Here is a 13,365-nt window from a genome sequence, read left to right on the forward strand (position 1 = left end):
CAATGGCGCGAAAACTCCCTGACGCACGTGCACGCGCGACCACGTACCATTCTCAGCCAAGAAGAAGAAGAAATAGAAGCAGACGAGGAATCAGAAGAATCATCCTGCAGCAAGAAGAAGAAGAAGAAGAAGAAGAAGAATAAGAAGTAAAAGAAGGAGAACATGCAACAACGATATCAAGCTTGGCTAGAGAGAAGACTAACGCGCGACGATCTAGTACACGCAGAGACCTGTATCTTGCAAATACACGATTTCCCGTAGCTGAAATTTTACACTTGACGCGTGCTATTTTGTCCGACGATACTCGACAAATCTCATCCCGCTCGACCACCAGTCCCATTTCGAATAATATCGTCGAACGTTAATTAGAATTGTTCGTTAAAATCGACAGAAATCTGTGAGGGGAATCGTCGAAAGTTTCGAATCGCAACGAAGACATGCGCGTGACGAAGAATTCGAATCACTGCGAATAGAATTCGGCGGTGTAGGATTCTCGAAAGCGTTGAAATTCCAAGACTCGCGAGATTTTTGCGCGTACGAAAAGTCTTGAGAACTTCTCTTTATTATGACGTTACAACGAGCAAAGAAACAAAAGTTTGAGAGCTTTTGCCATGCACGGTTCTGTTAATTATTAAGCATTAAAGAGGGACTCTGTTCTCCGATAACTTGAAGAGAAAAATATCGAATAAAGCGTGATTATTTTAATTCGTTCGTTAGGAAAGCGCGAAGTAGTTTTGGAAAATTACTTGACGCCGTATGTCGTAATCAGTTCTATCGGAATTTTCACGCAGGCTAATTATGCGCTATACGGTGAAAGCATAAAGTAAATCATTCTTATCGTCGCCATTGAGAAAATACGAGGTGTACTTCAATATGACGGAAACCGGAAGAAATATGTATATTAATGGACGTTCGTTAGTAATTTGTCATGGAAGAAAGGCAAGACGCTGCAATCTATCGCGGATACGTTATCGTTGGAAAGGTCTACTTGCCTTTACGTTCGGAATATATCGACGTGTGTTACGAAAAGCGATGTATTCCATTTGTCTTACGAAGAATAGCGCGCTTCGGTCTATCGCGAAAAGAAGCACGTTTCAATGTTTCTGCCGATAACAAGCGCGTTTCGAATAAATCACGATAGCAAACGCGATTCACATTGCCGCGAGCAGTAGCTTGTTTGAAACGCTGCAACGAAAAGTAGCTTGTTTGAAACGCTGCGATGAAAAGTAGCACGTTTCATTTGATTCCAGAGAGTAGGATACTTTAATTTCCAAACGGCTGACATTGATCTTCTCTGGCTACCGGTTGTCTTCACCGTCGCTCGTTGCTTGTTCATCGTCATAGAAAGTAATTACGTTTACGACGTTTAATAGCGAACACGATGATCGTGGGTATTCGATACTCTAAAAGTCTTGAAAGCGTTGATAGCTCAAGACTTGCAATACTTGCAAGACTTTCAAGAATTCCAAGACTTTCAAGACTTTCGAAACTTTCAAAGTATCGAATCCTATTCTGTAAACTTGAAGTCTTGAAAGTTCAAGATTTGCAAGATCTCCGAGACTTGCAAGAATTCCAAGATTTTTAAGACTTTCAAGACTTTCAAGAGCTTTAAGATGTAGAATCCTATTTTGCGAATTTAAAGTCTTGAAAATTCAAGACCTCCAAGATTTATAGGACTAGCAAGAATTCCAAGACTTTCAAGACTTTCAAGAGCTTTAAGATATCGAATTCTATTTCGCGAATTTAAAGTTCCAAAAATTCAAGACTTCGAAAATTTACAGGACTTGCAGGAATTCCAAGACTTGCAAGAATTCCAAGATTTTCAAGACTTTCAAGAGCTTTAAGATATCGAATCCTATTTTGCGAATTTAAAGTCTCGAAAATCCAAGACCTCCAAGATTTATAGGACTAGCAAGACTTTCAAGACTTTCAAGACTTTCAGGAGTTTTAAGATATCGAATCCTACTTCGCGAATTTAAAGTCCCAAAAATCCAAGACTTCCAAGATTTACAGGACTTGCAGGAATTCCAAGACTTGCAAGAATTCCAAGACTTTCAAGAATTCCAGCGCTTTCAAGACTTTCAACACTCACAGTATCGAACCCTATTCCGTAAACTTAAATACTTGAAAGTCCAAGATTTCCGAGACTTTCAAAACTTTCAAGAGTTTTAGGGCGTCGAATTCTATTTCGTAAATCCAAAGTATCGAAAGTCAAACACCTCCGAGACTTCCAAGACTTTCAAGACTTTCAAGATTTCCAAGAGTCTTAAGGTATCGAAGGCTACTCCGCGAATCTAAAGTTTCGGCGTTCGAAAACTTGCAAGATTTCCAAGACTTTCCAGACTTTCAGCGGTTTTGGTCTATCGAACGTCGTTCGAAGTGTTTCGAATTTTGACAGTCTCGAGAAACAGAATCTTTGGAATCGTTTGGAAACTGAGATTCAAATGTCCGTTGCCGGACGACAGTGCACATACGTGAATAAGCAAGGAAGAAACGGAACGTAGGCAAAACGGACGAAGAAAGAAGGAAAAAGCATAGTGGGGCTGTGTGACGAGAGAGTTTAGCCGGTGCAGCTAGCCTCTGAATCCAGAGAGTGGGGAGAGGAACTATGAGAGCGGCCACGGGGGTTGGCGGAGGGAGAGCTCGTGGACGAGCGGTTATTTCAAGCGACGACTCTTCTGGCACTTCGCCCCGAGCTTTCCTCGAGCGCATCCTCTCGCCTCGGAACGCGTTCTCGTGTCAGTGTCGCCGCGACGCCAGCCACAGTCAAGTTACTCACTCAGTGGACAGTCGATTCTAAGTCGACAGTCGATCCCGATCATCGACATTTCCAAAGGATTACGAATATCAGGACAGTCGATTATTTCCAAGTTTCTTTCTCTTTGGTTACTGATGTTCAGTGATTAGTTGCTACGACAAGTAGTGGACAGTTGTAATTTTGAAGAATTACGATTGAAATTTACTTTGACGATTTAAGGATCTTAACGTTGCTTTGGTTTTGCTAGATTGTGGTGGACAGTTGATAGTCAGTGAACAGTCGATCGACACGACTGTAAGTTTCGTGCAGTAGTTCTGGAAAATCGTGGCAGTACGATCGTGGAAAAATCCTAGAAAATTGCGAATTTTCAGAAAATTGCGAAAATTCAGAGGAAAACCTTGGAAAATTGAAAAATAAACGAATCGTCGTCGAAAGAGTGCAAACAAACTTGTAACCTCGAAATATCCCAAGCTAGTGAAATTAACGAAGGTTCCATGGAACTTTGAAATCTTAAAAATTTTCAAAATCACCGCCATAGAGGTTGCCAAAGGGCCTAACGAAGCGGAACCTTCGCAAGGTAAGCTACCAAACGTTCGAAACAAGAAGATTCTCCTGTCTTCGGCAAATCAGTGACGGACCAAAGTTTGAAAGGATTCGCGCGGAAAGTTGACCGGAAGTGCATCTCTCGGGGTGATCAGTGCGCATGTGAACCTAGAGAACAGGTGTTTACCAAGCGCGCTAGTGTTTTCAAACAAACGTCTGACCAAACGCACAACACACCGACGAACATCCCCTTGGCGCAACAAAAAAAGAAAAGAAAGAAACAGCACACGAACAACAACGAGAAAAAGTGTCAGATCTTTTCGTCCCCTGCTTAAATCGTGCGTACGGTTTTCGCGGATCGAAACAAGTTGGGAACAAGTTGGAAAAGCGGGGTGATCGCGGATGAAGATGGAACCGTCGTGGAAAGAAGAGGAGGAGGATTTATAACTCGACTCGCCTGAAATAACAAGAGGAATGCGCGCGCGGTGAATCAGCTTCCTCCGCGAGAGTGCGAATTTCCTGACAGCGGCCACGCGATCCAGGATCGACCGACACACTGCTGCAGGATCTCTGGATCGTGTTGGAGCGTGCGCGCGAGCGCGTGCACCTTGAGAAAAGCCAGAAACGCCAGAAGCTCGGCGAGGGGGACGAGAGAGGCGTCCGCGAATAGGGAACGGTTTTTCTTGGAAAGGAGTCGCGACTGGTGAGTAGCAGCTTTCAGATGAGACGTTCCCGACAAGACGCGGTTTCGCGGAAAAATTCCGATTCTCGCGAAAACTGCCGAGCAAATTGCGCAGCTACCGAAAATTCTGTTTGATCGTGGAGTTTTAGGGCGGTGGAGGGGAGATGTTTTGCTTGGATGCCGTGAAACGAGTCTTTGTAAGAAGATTCGTAACGTTGTTGCAGCGTTGAGACGTTGTTTATAGGTTAGGTTAGCTTGAGATTGTAATCGTGGGCGGATAGTTATCGATCAGATGGTAGGGTTAGGTTGGTCGCTTTGTTTATTTGTTTCATTCGCCAGAATAGAGAAGAATTTTCGACCGATGTAGTTTCCAATTTATTCGAGTTTATATACTTGGGATTTATGGAAACGTGGTACGCGGGATGGACGATATTTGGCAGGGCGTCTGTTAAGATCGAGAGGTTCGGTTCCTGCGAAGAGGAAGGTTGACGATCGGAGCTTTCAGTCGACGATAGCTAATAATAGAACGATCTAATTACAATTTTAGAAATAGTGTACGAGCTTCTCTGACTACGAAGAGTGTTGATCTCTCATTTTTAGAAGAAGATTCAGTCGATGTCTGATAACGTCTAATTTACAAAGAAAGAAACGTTAGAAAGGAACACAGTTGCCAAGATCGATGACAAGTAGTCATCGAGAGATCGGATTACAATTGATCGGCTGTCATCGATCTTGGCAACTGTATCACTTCGTAATATTTTTAATGACTAACCGAAAATAATAAGCAGACTCAAGCTGACCAGTAATGAACTTTTGCTTTTGAAAAAGCTTAAATTCCAAGGTTTAACGATGAAAAGAAGCGAGCGTGATTGTCGAGAATGTTTGAACAGGCTGTTAAAGGAGAGAGATGGACGCGCGAAAAGTGCGTTTCCGGCGGCGAGTGCGCATTTCCGGCCAGTCAGGCAGCAATTTCTCGATCGAAATGCGCCGGTATGGGACGAAAATTCGTGCGTCACTCGGCTAACGATTTATAGATCGGATGGAATGATCCCTGACGTTGTTGATTGATCGGTTGGAACGCGTGTACGTGCAGTGTACAAACACGAATCACGTGTTTGGCTATCCGCTACTGAATTACGTGGTATTCAAACCAACAAACGTGACCTCGCAGTAGAATTCGAAATTTCTTTTCGTATAAATTAAAATTGCCTGACGTGAGCCGAAGTGTGGCTAGAAATTTTCATCTTCTTCTATATTTTCTCTTTTCATATTTTTTATTCTATATATTCTTTTAATAAACTTTACGTTTCCTTTTCGTTTATTTAATCGTCATATTATTTTTTTTTTTAAATTATATACCGTGATAGATCAGTTGTAATTGTTGTATTTTTTTTTTTTTATATCTAATAGTTAGTTATTTAATGTTTGCTGATTATCAGTGACCAGATTACGGTTATCGGTGTGCGGGTACGTGTACGGTTTACGACGCAATATAATTATATTTTACGACGTCATTTTATGACATGAATGACATCCTTATTGACGATAAATCGCAAGTTTAATCGATCGATCAATTTTCTTTGTTACACTTGGATTCTTTGTTCATCTTTATTCGAGTTATGCGAATTATTCGACTTCCCGAGGTTATCGCAGAAATAGGATCGTGGTGCATTAAAGACGAATTCGAGGTTCATTGCAATTCCTCGAAGCTTTGTTCTAAGAATGAAAGTTCTGTTATAGGCGATTCGTTTTAGTATACTCGAACTGTTGATTTATTAGACGAAGCTAGGAATTCCCACTTACGACTCCGTATAATTGGTAACCTACTTTAAATAACAATAAATAGAGCAGATTGAAATAGAATTATAAACTCTTCGTATTTATAACCAACCTATAAGTCACCATTTACTTCTAATCTTTCCGTCAGTATAGTCGTGAATAATAAATTAACGTGACAGGAATATTTAAAACCTTGTTAATAAAAATAGGGACACCTTCTCAGCTGGATTTATACGCTTAAAATTCAATATTTAAAATCAGCAAAATACGTCTTTCTCCTAAATAAACGCTATAGCTTTTGCAAATTTGATTTGCAAGATTTTAAGAAAACGATCGAACTTATCGAGAGATCGGAAAGATCGATAACATTGCTAAGAAATTCTTAACAAATCCACTGTTTTATACAAAATAAGCTGCAAATAGAGGGAATCTTCTTGATGGAAGCTTCATCGATGCCAAACGACTACGAGACAGACATTTTCTCGCGCGAAACTTTATTTCCCAAGAAAGATCGACTTTTCCAAGGCAAAGATCTATCTTCACTTTCGTCTTCCGTTTTCCGCTTTCAATTTTCTCTTATTGACTGGTCCGTATATCGCACGGTATCACAGTTTATCTGAATAGAACAATCGTGTCACGGACGATTTCCGATCCATTCAAATGCCGATCAAATCGTTCCGTATGCGAAGAAAGGAGCGAATCGCGTTGTACGGACGAATGTTAAAAAAAAAAGAAAGAAAAAGAGAGAAAAAAGGAAACGACGAAAGACAATCGAAGGAAAAAACGCGAGTACATGTGTCTGTACGCTTTATACAATGGCCTCTCATGAATATAACGCGTTTATCATTCGTCGATGTAATGCTCTATGTCTGTCGGTTGGATTCTGGTCGTCATCTATCGCGTTCGCGGATCTACGATCGATGATCCAACCAGAACGAGCACCGCCTCGACAGATCGCGCATCGTCATCGATTCGCGATTTTCTATGCAGCTTTTTAACGACCTTCTTTGTCACTCGTATGCTCTATGGTCGAACATAAATCGTCAACTCGAATGATTGATTAGATCTCTTGTTTGTTTTCTGTTTTCTTTTTCTGGATAAAATAGAGAAATGAGACTAGAATTTAATAACAACGTGACATTGCCCGAGGAATTTCTTTGAATTGGCAATGTAAGTAACTTCGAATGTTTGATGAATTTTTATATAACTTGCATGCGTGTCTGTTATTTATTGTAGCCAGGCTTAAGGCCTAGTACAGTCTTTGTTTACACAAGTACACGTTTAGTAGGATTTCGTTTGCTTCTTTTTTAGCATGTTTCCCATGTCTACGTTGCAGTGTCTCCAATGTAATTTCGATAACTTATATAACAAGTCTTGCATTACTATATTACAATACATTTGTACTATCAGTTACCATATAATTTGCTATATATCGTTAAAATTAAACTATAACATGTTTAAATATCACGTTGTACTTGATGTGAAATTACATACTTAACTATGTATCTCAGTATCACAATGTGTCGTCATATGTTTGTTAAGTCTGTGATTTCTTTGGTTCTGTGAAACAGCTGATATCGCAACTGGATCTTCGTTTATTTAACAGAAAATCAGAAACATGGAAGCATATCAGACTTACAAAGATCGTAGCGTTTATTTAGAAGAAATGGCATATCTTGAATGTTTCAGGTGTTTAAATCAACGTTGATGTTTTAAGAGTTGACGTTAAGAGTTTCTAAAGTTGGTGTCCCTTTAATTAATTCGATTGCTTGGCTGACTTGCTTATTAATATTCCTCGATCGACATTCTATCGTGACATTGATAGGGAAGTGATGGTGATCTGCAGCATAGTAAATCGAATTTACATGAAACAACGAGATAATATAAAAACGTAACAGTTTTTACGAAATATCATTAGCAAGAACACGCTTACGAAAGTCTATTAAATCAATGAAATGGATGCAGATTATATAGCTATTGGTGTAATATACGAAAAGGTAGCAATTAACGTGTAAACAAGTATAATTGCTCGAAGAAATTCTGCTCGAACGTGTAATTAAGCTATCTGTAATTAGAATATGTCATGCTTATGCATATATAACTGATGAATATCGCTATTATATAAATGCGTCATACGATCTCTGTCTGTACGATACAAATCGTAGGAATTTTACTTCGCTTTGATGGTACAATGCTTTGATGAAAATGATTGCTTTCTTTGTATTAAAGCGTTACACGTACCACGCTTGATACGGTTTGTGCTGAATTCTAAAAGGAAATTTCTAAAGAGAGCGTTTCATTTTTGGACGTAAATTCGCAAAGATTAACCGTAACGCGTTTATCTTCCTTTTGGATCTTTCTACTAATGTATTTATCAGTTATATATCATAAACATTAGGATCCATCACGTTGAAAGAAAAATAATTTCTTCGCTTAAAAGTGCGAATTGCAACATTCTCGACAAGACGCCTTCATATTCCAGCCAAGTCAAATTACTTCGAGTAAAAGTGATTATTCTAAAAAAATTACCATTTTTCATTCCGAATATCTTTGCACATTTGAATTTCCTATTGATGTATTTGAAGAACAAAAAAAATTACGATCTTCTTCTAAATATAACGTTTAAATAATATCGAAAAATAAATCGTGTTCCTCTAGCATATTTATGGACAATTAAAAATATACTTCTAAGAGAATATTGTTTACTAAACATATAAAAAAAGTAATTTATCTTATAAAAATAGTATTATCTCCAACACGCTTTTATTTATGAAGTAATTAATTTCCTGATAATATCGAAAAATAAATCTAACATATTTATGGACAATTAAAAATATACTTCTAAGAGAATATTGTTTACTAAACATATAAAAAATGTAATTTGTCTTATAAAAACAGTATTATCTCCAACACGCTTTTATTTATGAAATAATTAATTTCCTGATAATATCGAAAAATAAATCTAACATATTTATGGACAATTAAAAATATACTTCTAAGAGAATATTGTTTACTAAATATATAAAAAAGTAATTTGTCTTATAAAAATAGTATTATCTCCAACACGCTTTTATTTATGAAATAATTAATTTCCTGATAATATCGAAAAATAAATCTAACATATTTATGGACAATTAAAAATATACTTCTAAGAGAATATTGTTTACTAAATATATAAAAAAGTAATTTGTCTTATAAAAATAGTATTATCTCCAACACGCTTTTATTTATGAAATAATTAATTTCCTGATAATATCGAAAAATAAATCTAACATATTTATGGACAATTAAAAATATACTTCTAAGAGAATATTGTTTACTAAACATATAAAAAAAGTAATTTGTCTTATAAAAATAGTATTATCTCCAACACGCTTTTATTTATGAAATAATTAATTTCCTGATAATATCGAAAAATAAATCTAACATATTTATGGACAATTAAAAATATACTTCTAAGAGAATATTGTTTACTAAACATATAAAAAAAGTAATTTGTTTTATAAAAGTAATATTACCTCTAACACGCTCTTATTTATGAAATAATTAATTTCCCGATCAACTTCCACCAATACGAATAATTAAATGAACAATAATATTCCTATAGAACCACATTGGATATTTCATACGTTTTATACAAGCTCATTCTGTGCACCTTCACATTGAAATTTCACGTTGAAGTTTAGATGCATAAAACTTCACAGTTCGTTGGTGAAACGTTCGTCTGATTAATTTCACGCGATTAATTCGTCGCGTAATTTCATCGGCTGGAGGACGACGCGTGTGTGCGTCCGGCAAGATTTCGGTGGCCGGTCGTTTGCATGGAAAGTATACGACGAAATTACCCCAATTCTCGTCGTTTAACCGGGCTACTGCCTGCGAACTGTTGCACCAGAGTGACAAAGAAAGAGCAACGTGGCGTGGAAAGAGAGAAGAAACGGAGGGAGGATAATTTATTCCGGCTTTATTTAATCTCTTCCCTCGCGTCTCGACGACGCGACTTGCTAAGCTTCTTTTAATCCAGATTCCACATCGACAGAGAGAGAAAAAGACGGAGCAAAGGCGTGTTTGCGTTAGTCTGCGCCTGTGGAAGGCCGGTAATTTGTTTGTTCTAATCCCCGCGTTACTTTTCACGTTGCTACTGTAACTTGGAATTAAACGTAGCTGCTTGGAGAATATCGATGGAAATTCGAGTAAATTTCATGGAAATCGTTATTATTTCTTGAAATATTTCTGTATAATTAATCCTTCTTTAACTGGTCGCTTCGTTTAACGGATCGCTCGAGGCCTGTACATCGAATAAGAAATAATAATAATTATTCGCTCAACGTATTATTAGAACTTTAGCAGAGTGAAAGAGAAACGAGGGAATATTCTCGACGAGTCGTTATTGTAAATCCACTTGACGAGTTTTATTATTTTATTAGCTTGTCCGAATGGATTCTTTCGTTTTATAAGGAAATAATAGACGCACAATGTTTTCTTGTTTGATATTAGTTTATTGAATTACGCACGAACGTAATAATAGAAATACAACGAAATGGATCGTACTTAGTTCGATAAAATAATATAAAACAGAAATTGCTGTTCGTCTATCATCATCTTATGAAACGAAAGAACTTTTCGGGCGACCTAATAATTTAACTATTAAAAAATTTATAGTAGAATTTTACGAATTTCTCCTCTTTTATTTTTTTTTTTTTTTTTATTTTTTTAGAATTTCATCTACGTTAGAATTTCTATGTTGAAAATTGAAAATTTTCAGTAGCATGTAATAAGAAGTAGAAGTATGTGGTAAGAAGGAACGCGCAAGGTAGTTTAGAATCGGTGGTTAAAGCACTGTTTACTTATCGGTACTAATTTCATAACTTCCAAGACACTTTGATTAACTTAGAACGACGTGCAATTATCGATGATTTGAGGGCTCGCGGCGAACTCGTACGATACAACTGGACGATACGGAAAGATGCAAACTACCTTGGAATAACAGTAATATGCAGTTCAACTGTGAAGCTCCGTTTTCGCGAATTAAAATTCCGGCGCATCCGGTGTTGAAAGGTTAATGGCAGTGACGAGGTGAAGATTCTCCGGCGAGGTAGCATCTCTTTTTACTTCCTTCCACTTCCTACCGTGTTTCTTATTTACTTTCATAAACTCGGAAACTTCATTTCATTGGTAAAAATCAACCTACTGCAAGGTAGGTATTCGCGCAAAGAAATGGCCTGTTGCGTTCAAAAACGTGGTAATTCGTTATTACAGAAGCAGAACATTGTGCTGCGTGATATCGTGGTAATACCGACGCTGGAAAATTATGATCGTGCAAGAATATAACTTTTAGAAACGTCACTGTGACGGCGCCAATAGTAATAAACGCTAAGTAGATAATATTCTAAAAATATATTACCGGAAACTCATGGAAATCGACATTGTCGCGACAATAATAATGAATATTATGTAAATAATATTTCACAGCCATAAACGCGACAGTATGTACATAGTGTGTAATATCGGCACCGATAATGCACCAATCATAATAAATATTAAATAAATAATATTGGAAAGCTGTAATCGAGAGAATAGGTACATAGTCTTTGGCATTGACGCGTCAATAATAATAAATATTAAACAAATAATATTGCTGAGCCATAATCAGGCGAAATTATTTGGACAGTGTCGCGCCAATAACAATAAATGTTAAATACGTAACGTTGCAGAGCCATAATTGCGCGAAAACTCTTCAGGATCGACTATTCGCGCGCGTATAATAATAAACGATAAATAAACAATATTGCGGAGACACGATTACGAGAATAATCGTTGTAAGTGTAATGGCACGGGAATGGTCCTTAAAACCGATACTGTCGCGTCAATTATAATAAATATTAAATAAACGATATTGCAGAACGATAATCGCGCGTAAGCTCCTTAAAATCAACGTTGGCGCGCCAATAATAATGAGTATTTAAATATATAATATTACGGGGCTTTTTAAAATCGCCACTGACGCGTTGGTAATAAAGAAGATTAAATAAATCGCGTAGCAGAGCCATAATCGCTGTCAGAGTAATCTGGAATATCGATATTAACGTGGCAAAGTTATAATCGCGTACAGATAGTCCTTAAAACCTTAAAACCAATATTGACGCGTGAATAATAAGAAAGATTAAGTAAATCGTGTAAATCGTATGGCGGAAGCGCAGTGGCGAGAAAACTTTTTAAAGTCGATGTGGACGCTCGGATGATAATAATAATAATAATCAACATCGAGCGAATAATATTGCCGAGCCGTAACCGCGAAAGCTGCTTAAAATCGACGTTGACGCGCCAATCGTAACGAATGCCCTGTCAGTAACGGAATGAAAAAATACAAAAGTAAAACAGTCGTTCCCTGACAACTTAATTCTACGTTACAACAGCCACGCTCTTACACTCGTCGTCGCTTACCTTACCTTTTCCGACACGTTTCACGTGCACACCTTTCGAAGCGGTCGTAACAGCTAACTGGTGAAAAGCAGCCATAAACGTGGGATATGATCGGAAAGTCTTGGCGAATTCGACGCGACGACTTTACACGCCGTTTACTTCCGTTGTTTGTGCGGCGCACGAGTGAGAGCGAGAAGCACGCGAATAATAATATACAGACGAGACACGCTACGCAGCGATCACGTGGAACGTGGGTTACCAGCTTCCGGTAGCAGAAGAGACGGATTAAAGTAGAAGAGAAGAAAGCGAAGAGACGTATTGGCTTGGCAACTAAGTGATCGCGGAGTCTGCCATTAGATGGTAATGAGAAAATCCGCGATCACTTAGTTGCCAAGCCAATAGAATGCACGAAAACATAAATCATCGGCATAATTGAAGCAGGCGTTTCTTTTTTTCCTCCGTCGTTGTGTTTGCTCGCGCTAGATTAGATGCTGCGTGCAACTGGCACGGTGAGAAATACGAGCAAAAGAATGTACCAGCTTATTGGTTAACGACGATTCGCGAGCTTCGAATTAGTTTCGTTGGTGTTGGAAGCAGCGGTTGATGGATGGATAATCATCGGACGGTCGTTTGAAAGAGATTTATCGAAACGTACCGGATGTAGTTTGTTCGGCCAAGATGCACTCCGAGCATGCTATCGGCCATTTACAAGATTTATAAAATATATTTCGTCGGACGAGATTCGTTAAATCGTAGTTGAAGCGACGACGAAATTGTATCGCGTGGTGATTGATCGGAAAATTTGCGAACATACGACGCAACATTAAGGCAAAATTAAAGCACATCGGACGTAATTGATGCGATGTTTGTTAAGGTTGCGGAGAATCGTTAGAGAAATATCTGAGATACGATGATAATAATAATAGGGGAAATATATGGTAAAATTAAATAGCAATTTGCCATTCCAACGTACTGAATCGTAATTTCGAGAAGCATATCGGACGTAACCGATGTAATTGTTTATTAGAGAAAATGTCAAAGTGTTGTAGTCGTGTTCGACTCACGTCGGGGTTATCAACGTAGAAGATTGTAAATGACGATTGTTGGAATAACGAAGTGACTCGTTGTCGAAACCGTCAAGCGTATTTAGAATAATTAATAAATAAATAATTACAGGCAA

At 37.9% G+C, this 13,365-nt stretch overlaps 1 protein-coding gene across 2 annotated transcripts in view; it reads left to right on the forward strand.

Annotated features, from left to right (window-relative positions):
* Positions 1-2,675: 2,675 nt before the first annotated feature.
* LOC117205543 (fibroblast growth factor receptor homolog 1-like) overlaps positions 2,676-13,365 on the forward strand; it is a 113,636-nt gene continuing 102,946 nt past the window's right edge. For both annotated transcript variants that reach the window (XM_033444053.1, XM_033444051.1), the window contains exon 1: positions 2,676-4,004. The gene's annotated coding sequence lies outside the window, so the exon portion shown is untranslated. The remainder of the gene's footprint in view (positions 4,005-13,365) is intronic.

This window comes from Bombus bifarius, unplaced genomic scaffold (assembly GCF_011952205.1).
Source record: "Bombus bifarius isolate JDL3187 unplaced genomic scaffold, Bbif_JDL3187 scf7180000007992, whole genome shotgun sequence".
NCBI lineage: Eukaryota > Metazoa > Arthropoda > Insecta > Hymenoptera > Apidae > Bombus > Bombus bifarius.